Raw genomic sequence first — 9,455 nt, 5'->3', positions numbered from 1 at the left:
CCTTGCAGCGGCGGTGGAGCCTACTGCTAGGGTTTTGTTTTTTATTTGAGTGAGTTTGAGAGGAGGAGGAGACTGAAGGCCGAACGCTTTTCCTTGTTGTTTTTATCCGAAACCCAAAACGGCACCGTTTCAGCAAAACCGGCCAGGTCCCAGTTCGGTCTGATTGGCCGGTTCTCGACCGGTTCAACGGTTTTTAGGCGGTTTTTAAATTAACGGTCTTATAAGTTAAACCAAACCGTAATGAGTCCCGGTTTGCGGTTCAACCGGTTGGACAGGCCGGTCTGGTCCGGTTTTTAGAACCTTGGTTATTACATTTCCAGTCATTTAATTCATTCTCTTTTACTTTCAGTCAATTTCTTGTCATTTATAATTCTGCACTTTACTTTCATGTTGAATATATCAAGAAATCATAAATTGTTTGCCTAACTAGAGTGTCATTTAACTAAAATTGCTTAATCCACCAATCTCCGTGGGATCGACCTCACTCTTGTGAGTCTTACTACTTGATACGATCTGGTATACTTGCCGGTAATTACGTGAAATTAAATTTTTTCGTATCAAGTTTTTGGCACCGTTGCCGGGGATTGGTAAATATTGACAATGATTAAGTTAGTGGTAGTCTAGATTAGGTATTTTTCTTTCATTTTGTTTAAAGCACTCTAACTATTTGACACTTTGTGTCATCTAACCCTCTAACAGCACTCTAGCATTAGAGTGTCCATTTTTTAATTGGTTTGTTTGTGATTGTGCATGCCAGGAGGAAGGAGAGGACCTTCTACTTCCTTTGATTCTGAGCCTGAAAGAACCTTCCTAAGACTTAGAAGAGAGGCAAGGGGGAAGGGTGTAGTTGGTGAAGAAGACTCAGAAGAAGCAGATCATGTTATGGAGGACAATATGCATAACCCACCTGAGGATGTTGCTAATAACAATTGACCACCTAGAAGGGTGTTGGCTTCATATACCATTCCTAACCCAAGAAACTGTGGAAGCAACATACTCACTCCAAATGTCCATACCAATAACTTTGAGTTGAAGCCTCAACTCATCACTTTGGTGCAGAACAATTGCTCTTATGGAGGGGGTCCTCTTGAAGACCCTAATCAACACCTGTCTGTCTTCCTGAGAATATGCGAAACAGTTAAGACAAATGGTGTCCACCCAAACATATACAAGTTGCTATTGTTTCCATTTTCTCTGAGGGATAAGGCATTTCAATGGATAGAGATATTTCCCAAAGAAAGCATCAATAACTAGGATGATTTGATGAGCAAATTTCTAGCTAAGTTTTACCCACCTCAAAGAATCATTAAGTTGAAAACAGAGGTGCAAACCTTCACACAAATGAATGGAGAGTCACTCTATGAGGCATGGGAGAGATACAAAGCTTTGATAAGGAAGTGCCCATCTAACATGTTCAGTGAGTGGGTAAAACTCCAGAACTTCTATGAGGGCCTAACTTTAAAAGCATAAGAGGCTTTGGATTACTCTGCAGGAGGCTCACTCCAGTTGATGAAAATAGCCGAAAAAGCCCAAGATCTCATAGACATTGTAGCCAACAATCAATACTCCTATTCTTCTCAAAGGCAACGCAACCCAGTTCCAAGGAAGGGTGTATTAGAACTTGAGGGTGTAGATATAATTTTGGCACAGAAGAAAGTAATGCATCAACAAATCCAACAGCAAATAAAAATGATGGTAAAAAGAATAGATGGACTCCAGCTAGCTGTAGTGAGCACAGCAAGCCAACCTTCAAATGGGTGGGGCCAATGTGAAGAAGGTTTTGAGAAATGCAATAATGAGCAGCAACCTGAGCAGGTTCAATACATGCATAACACCTCAAGTTCGTCTCAAAATGATTTCCATGGTAATACATACAATTCATCATGGAGGAATCAACCTAACTTGAGGTGGGGGTGATAATCAAAATCAATGGCAGAGGAACCACATCTCCAATAATTCCCGCAATACAAACAACCAAAATCACTCATCCAATAACACTAACCAATACAAAAACCCACAAAACACATATCATCAATCCCACAATAACTCACAAGCCCACTAGAATAACTTATCCACACCCACATTCTACCCACAGAATATCCCTGCAAATAACTCAAACAACTTCCAGCAACAACCACCGCATTTCGCACAACCACTACCAAATCTAGAATCTCAGAGAATCTCTAGCCTAGAGATAATGATGGAAAAACTTATCAAAAATCAGGAGATGACCAAACAAGATCAAGCCATGGCAAGCAAAAACCAAGAGGCCTCAATCAGAAACCTTGAAAGATAAATGGGACAAATGGCTAAACAAATCACAGAGATAGGTGAGAAGCGAGCAAATGCCTTCCCTAGTGACACTGAGAACAACCCAAGAGACATAGAAAAAGCCATAAAATGGGAGGAGTGTAAAGTAATCACTTTGAGAAGTGGAAAGAAGGTGGAGAAAGAAGCCATAACTTAGGACGAGCACAACAAAAAAGGCTTAAAAGAAGAAGTGAAGGAGCAAAAGCAGGAGCAAAATATTTCTACACAGAGTGATAATTCAACCAAGAAGGAGGCAGTGAAAGCATACCAACTAATGATACCATATCCTTAAAGGTTCAAGGGAGAAAACAAAGAGAAGCAGTACTCTAAATTTTTGGAAACATTCAAGACACTGCACATCAACATCCCCTTCATAGAAGCACTTGAACAGATGCCACTATATGCTAAGTTCATGAAGGAATTGTTGACAAAGAAAAGATCCTTGAAAGAAGGACAAATGGTTGTTATGACCAAGGAGCGTAGTGCCATCATCCAGAGAGAATTGCCAAGGAAGAGAAAGGACCCAGGGAGCTTTCATATCCCCTGCACTATAGGCAACATGATAATTGAGAGAGCATTTTGTGACCTTGGTGCAAGTATAAGTCTGATGCCTCTATCCTTGATGAAAAAGCTCCAAATCCATGAATTGAAACACACACAAATAGCCCTCTAAATGGCTAACAAATTCATTAAGCAAGCACTTGGAGTTGTAGAGAATGTATTGGTAAAAGTGGGAAAAATTTTTCTCCCAGTTGACCTCGTCATTCTAGACATGGAAGAAGATCATAACACTCCCATCATTCTAGGGAGACTGATAAACCACTATTTTATGGTTTATCTTGTGCTAATTTGAGTGGTTTCTATCAAGTCTTCGCACACTTATTCATACAAATTGCATGATTTTACAAATCCTTCCTATTTCTGTGATATAATTGAAAACTTACTTCCTAAGCCTTTAAATTGTGTATTTTATTTCCCCTTTATACCATTCGATGTCGTGATCTGTGTGTTAAGTGTTTTCAGGCTATATAAGAAAAGAATGGCTTAGAGTATGAAGAGAAAGCTTGCAAAAATGGAAGGAGCACAAGAAATAAAGGAGATAAATAGCGAGGAGCGACGCGCATGCATGGCTCACGCGTGCGTATTAATTGGATATTTGCACAGCGACGCGTGCGCGTACCTGACGCGTACGCGTGACACGCAAAAAAGACCAGCGACACGTACGCGTGGCTGACGCGTACGCGTGACATGCGCCACGTGCAGAAAGCGCAGAAGACGCTGGGGGCGATTTTGGGCTGAGTTTGGACCCAGTTTTCGGCCCAGAAACACAGACTAGAGCCAGGGGACAAGCAGAGACTCAACACACATTCTCATTCGCATAGTTTTTAGTTTTAGTTTTGAATCTTAGAGAGAAATCACTACTTCCTCTAGGTTTTTCTTCACATTCATAGTTTTAGAGTTTATGTTTTTGATTTGGATATTGAGGAGAGTTACTACTTCCGTAGAAGTTGCCATTATTCTAGTTTGTTTCCTTATTCCTTTACTCTTTTTTATCACCCATTAACCCTGTTCAGATACGTGTGTTTATGATTTTGGGATTTATTAATGCAAAGAACTATTTTTATCTTTAACTGATTTTCAGTTATTATTTTATTTAGTTTATCATGTCTTCTTTTCTTCCCCTTTTATCATTTATGAAAATTGTATTCATGTCAATGGAGTAGACTCCCAACTTGACTTGGGAGTTGATTAAAAAGAGACCCTTGAGTTGGAATACTCAAGTGTCAATTGGGAATTGGAAGTTGTTGGATGACTCTCTAGTCTCTAACTCTAATCCTTCCTTAGGAGAGGATTAGGAATTGGGAATCAGAGTTGGTTAGTTGCTTGACTTTCTTTTATTCAGTAGAGGATAACTAAGTAGAAACAACACACTTGGAAAAATTCAACAAGGATAGAAATTTCAATTAATCTTCTCCCAGTCAAGGCTTTTTATTTTGATTATATAAATTCTCTTGCTAATTTTCATTGCTTTAAATTTACAATCACTTATTTTTCTATTCTCCAACCCTTGAATTTTCTCGGAAAACTCCTGACTAATAAAATAGCACTCTCTTGTCAACTCGTTGGGAGACGACCTGTGATTTCTACTCCCAGTATTTTTATTCTAAATTTGTGACAACTCTTTTAAATTGATAAGCGGATTTTCGTCGGTTAAGAACTGTACTTGCAACCCTGTTCTATATTAAAATTCTTAATCGGCAGAGACCCTTCTTAGCTACGGGCAGAGCATTGATAGATGTTAAAAAAGGAGAATTGATGCTAAGAGTGCACGAAGAGCATATAGTGTTTCATATCTTCAAGAGTTTGCAAGATCCCAATCAAGAAGAAGAGTGTATGAAGATTGATTTGAGAGATCCAAACTTGAAAAAGGCACCTGATGAGTCACTCCCAATGCACTTAAACTCATGCTGGAAAGGAAGGGAAGAGGTAGAAGTAATGCAACAAGCTCAAGGAATCGAGAAGAAACTACAACCAAAGCCTCCATTTGAGATTCTCAGCAAGAACCTTCCAAATATTGAGACCCCAAAACATGAACCACCTCCTGGAAAAGAAAAGAGTCCCAAAAAGAAAGTGCCAAAAGGGTGGAGAAACAAAAAAATTCCCACTGAAGGCTTCATACTAGGGGATAAAGTGATGCTAAATTACCAACCAATGGAAACATCTCTACATTCCTCTGGATACTACACAGTGAATAAAATCCTCTCACTTGAACATATGAAAATCATCAAGAAGGATACTAGAAGAAAGCTCACGGTGAGAGGGGAAGGGCTAAGGCACTATGTTCATCATCCTCCCTAACAAGGGACAACTGTCAAGCTAGTGACGATAAAAGAATGCTTGTTGGGAGGCAACCCAACCTTAGGTAACTCTTTCATACTCTTCTCAGAATAAATGGTTTGTTAAATTTCTATGTATTGCAAGGAATTAAGTTTGGTGTTCCACACTAATGTGATTGTATCAACAGAGAAACAAAATCAAGGGTGAATGTATGGTACTAAGTTTGGTGGTCCACCATTGGCATCAATTGAGCACAAAGTAACCCTTGAAACAATCATGAAAGGTCACAAATTCCAAACAATCATAGAAATTGACTAAACTTGCATTTCACTTGTTTACCTTTTAGTTCCGTAAGTTCATCTCCTCATAGGTTTCAAGCACATGATGCAGTATACATGTATGAAAGATGCACTCTGATTTGGCATATAGAAGTAAGCAAGAAACTAAGTTTGGTGTTCAGACACCACTTTTAGTTCAATAATTCATAAGCATACATGCATGATAACTATCTTTCAAGTGCTTAGGGACAAGCAACTTTCAAAGTTCATTATAGGCAATCACTTCAGTTTTTGAAAGAACTATGCATCATCAACTAAAGAGACAAAGAGGGATACAAAGACCAACAATGATGATGATAAGGAGTAAAGCAAGTGAACACCAAGAGGTTGTATTGTTAAGTGATTGTCTTGTATTCAAATTGATATGATTGAAATTGATATTGTGCCCCTGTTTGTTTGCTTAGAATAGTTTCCTTGTGGGTTAATAACCATGATGCTAGATATCTCATAGCACCATACTCTTAAAAAATTGCTTGCACTCAATATCTCTAGGAATGCAATAGAGAACATTTCTTTGAAAAGAAGGATTGAGGAATCTTAAAAATGTTGAGACAAGCAAAAGATTAAGAGAAATGGTGGTTCTGATTGTATGATTGTGTATTGAGGTTGCATGTTTGTGAAAACCTGCATGGGAGCTCATAGACAGGAAATGAAGTTTAGAGAAGTATTGTGGAAATTCTCAAACATCTATTGATCCAAGAAGCAGCAACAAAAGAAAACAAAAGAAATAGAAAAAAAAACAAGGTCCAAGGCTCTGAGTATCAATTACTAGGAAGAAAAAGAAAAAAAAAAACAAGAACTCAAAAAGTTATTATCCTAGTTAAATGCTTGTGGTAGATTTGTGTCAAAGAGAGAGGCATGACCAAGTAAATCCTAAGGGGGTGCTTCAACACCTAATACCTTAGACCAACTGGTTTGGGAGTACTAATTGAAAGCTTATTCATCACATCAGAAATGGGCCTAGAGACCCCTAAAATACGAGTGCACGTGCATTTTTAATGAAGGCACGCACTGGGACCTGTGCGGACGCACAGACGTGTGCGTCCGCACACCTCACTGAATTTCCACTTGTGCGTACGTGACGATCTGAATTAACTGTTAGTAAAGAATTTTATAAAAATAATTGCGTTGTAAGTATAGTTTCTAAACCAACAGAGAATCCTTTCATACAAAATTTTGTTTGTCACAAGTAACAAAACCCAATAAAATTTATAATCGAAGTATTTAAACCTCGGGTCGTCTTCTCAAGGAATTGCAGGGAGATATGATTTATTATTGGTTATGAAAAAAGTATATTTTGTTTTGGGTTTTTAAAATAAGGAACAAGTAATTTAAATGACGAGAAAAATAAATTAATAATTGGAAAAACTCTTGGCAGGGTATGAGAACTGGAAATCCTATCCTAGTTATCCTTACCAGGTATGATGAGAACTGCATTTTGCTCCCACTTAGTTAACCCTTACTAAATAAAGGAAAGTCAAGTGGACTAATTAACTTGATCCCTCAAGTCCTAGTCAACTCCTATGGAAAGACTAACTTTAGAGGGATCCAAATCAATCAGCAATCCCAATTTCCAATCAACTGCTGAGTTTGATAACTCAAGTGTCACCAATTACTCAACCAAAGCCAAAAGGAAAGAAAATCTACTCGAATAAAAATGCCTTCAGATTGGGAGCAGCAGTAACATAAATAAAAGAAAGAAATCTTAAATCTGAAATACCTCGAATTGTATTAATTAAGAAAATCAATCCTAACATGGAGTTCATAAACCAAATTGAAAAGATAAATAACAATTAAAGTAATAGAATAAATAAAAGTATAAAATAAATTAAAGGAACATTGAACCTGTGATTGAAGAGAAGTAGCCTAATCATAATAGAAATCATAAATCTAAATCCTAATCCTAAATCCTAAGAGAGAGGAGAGAGCCTCTCTCTCTAAAAGCTACATCTAAACCTAAAATTGTGAATTATAAATGTTGTATATGTTGTATGAATGAATAGATTGATTCCCCCACTTTATAGCCTCTAATCTGTGTTTTCTGGGCCGAAAACTGGGCCAGAAACAGCCTAGAAATCGCTGGGAATGAATTTTGCCACGCTGATTTTCTGCAGAACGACGCGTCTGCGTGATTCACGCGTGCGCGTCATTTTTCTGTATGGAAACCATAACGAATTATATATCATTTTGAAGCCCCGAATGTTAGCTTTCCAATGCAACTGAAACTGCATCATTTAGATCTCTGTAACTCAAGTTATGGTCGATTGAGTGCGAAGAGGTCAAGCTGGACAGCTTAGCAATTTCTTCAACTTCTTGTATTCCTTCCACTTTTGCATGCTTCCTTTCCATCCTCTAAGCCATTCCTGCCCTATAATCTCTAAAAACACTTAACACACATATCAAGGCATCAAATGGCAATAAGACAGGATTAAACATAGGAAATTTAAGACCAAAGAAACATGTTTCCAATCATAGCACAAAATCAGGAAGAAAAAATGTAAACTCATGCAATTAGTATGAATAAGTGAGTAAAGAATTGATATAAACCACTCAATTGAGCATAAGATAAACCATAAAATAGTATTTTATCAATCTCCCCACACTTAAACATTAGCATGTCCTCATGCTAAACTCAAGAGAAGCTATAAAAGTGAAGAGGAATGGTAGAGAGTATGAAATGCAACCTATCTATGTGAATGCACCTACATGCAAAATGTTTCTACCTACTTGGTTAAAAGTAAACAAATATTTTAAGAACAAATATGAACTGGATTTCACTAATTCAAATCACAAAATAAAGTACAAGTAAACTTGCAGAAGAAAATAGCTCATGAAAGCCGGGAACAAAGAATCGAGCATTGAACCCTCACTGGAAGTGTATGCACTCTAATTGCTCAGGTGTTTAAGGTTCGATCTCTCAATTCTCTACTAATCTTACTTTTTAAGGCTTGCTCTTCATCTAACAATCAACAAAAATTTAATGCATAAATACACATATCAAGAGGTCTTTTAAGGGTTGTAATGGGGTTAGGGTCAAGGTAGGATTGTATTTGGCCAAGTGGACTAAAATCTGCATCCTTAATTAACTTAAACTTTTCACCTAACTTTAGACAATCCACGTAATCATGATACAACATCTAGCTGTCCATTAACCATGTTTTCCACATATTCATGCATCCTAATTTCAAGTACAGTACATATGCATTGCTTTCACCACTTACTTTGGGGCATTTTGTCCCCTTTTTGTTATTTACTCTTTTTCTTTTCTTTTTCTCTTTTTTTTTCTTTTCCTTTTTTTATATCTATATTATTTTTTTTCATTTGTTTTTCTCAATGCATATGATTAAATTATTGAATGCATGAACATGTCCTAAACATTTCTTTCACATTTTCAGAAAATTCTAACATACTTAATTCTCAAACCAAATATTTCCAAACCCAATTTCCCCACACTTAAATCATGAGCACTCTCACTAGTCTAAGCTAACCAAGGATTCAAATTAAGGATATTATTGTTTTCCGCTTAGAGTTAATGATGTGCTAAAGTAAAGAATAAAAGGGGTAAAATAGGCTCAAATTGGTTGTAAAGGATAATGAAAGGTTAAGGCCATATGGGTATGTAAGCTAAGTGAAACAAGGCCTCAATCATATAAGTGCATGCATACATCAAACAATGGAAATATGGAATTAAGCAAGACAAAAATCACAATTTTAGAGAGAAAAACTCACTAAAAATATTGGTTGATAAAATGCAACTAATCAAATAGGTTCAAAATCTCACTGGTTTTATGTGTTTGAGCTCTAAACCATGTTCCAGTATAATATTACTTCAACCAAGTGGTAAAATATGCACAAAATCAAACAAATATGCAATCAAACATGCATATGCAACAATGAACTACAAAGAAAGTTAAACAATGGTGTTGAGACAGGAAGGTACTAACCCACGGAGATCGGTATCGACCTCCC

This window comes from Arachis ipaensis, chromosome B06 (genome assembly GCF_000816755.2).
Source record: "Arachis ipaensis cultivar K30076 chromosome B06, Araip1.1, whole genome shotgun sequence".
NCBI classification, from domain to species: domain Eukaryota; kingdom Viridiplantae; phylum Streptophyta; class Magnoliopsida; order Fabales; family Fabaceae; genus Arachis; species Arachis ipaensis.
Note: the sequence above shows the minus strand (reverse complement) of the source record.